This window comes from Pteropus vampyrus, unplaced genomic scaffold (genome assembly GCF_000151845.1).
Source record: "Pteropus vampyrus isolate Shadow unplaced genomic scaffold, Pvam_2.0 Scaffold15, whole genome shotgun sequence".
In the NCBI taxonomy this organism is placed as follows: Eukaryota; Metazoa; Chordata; class Mammalia; order Chiroptera; family Pteropodidae; genus Pteropus; species Pteropus vampyrus.
Window position 1 is genome coordinate 17711100 of NW_011888796.1, and position 565 is coordinate 17711664.

The window sequence follows — 565 nt, forward strand, 5'->3', positions numbered from 1 at the left end:
TCATTAGTTATCTTCTCCAATATTAGCTTTTTAAAAAAGGATTTCACTATAACCCCCTTGGATATATTTTATTTTTTAAACTTTCCATCTGATTATTCGTTGGTCCAAGACAAATTACTGTCTCCTTCCCTCATTCCATTAATTTATATTGCAGTGTCATGAATGCTGTCATCCCTCAGCTCTTTAGAGAAGAGTAGTGTAGAGGAGGCAACATTGAAATTTGGCAAACAAGAAATCCTCATTATTTCCACATTTACTGTATATGGCATTTGACATTCTAGAATTGTAACTAATGGTAAACTGGGGACTGTCCTTATTAGTTTTATAAGCTCTTAGATGATTAATTACAATTCTGGGCCAATACACTATCTCTCACCCTGGCTCTACCCTGTAAGGTAGATTATATTGCACTAAATCTGCAGATGAGAAAACCAAGACTCAGAAACACTTACTCAAGATCAAATATTAAATGTTAAACTTTCAGGAATTTTACATCTTGGTTAACATCACGTGGGTATTGAAATTGACCATGGTGGGAATATTTATACCTTGGAAATCAGCAAAC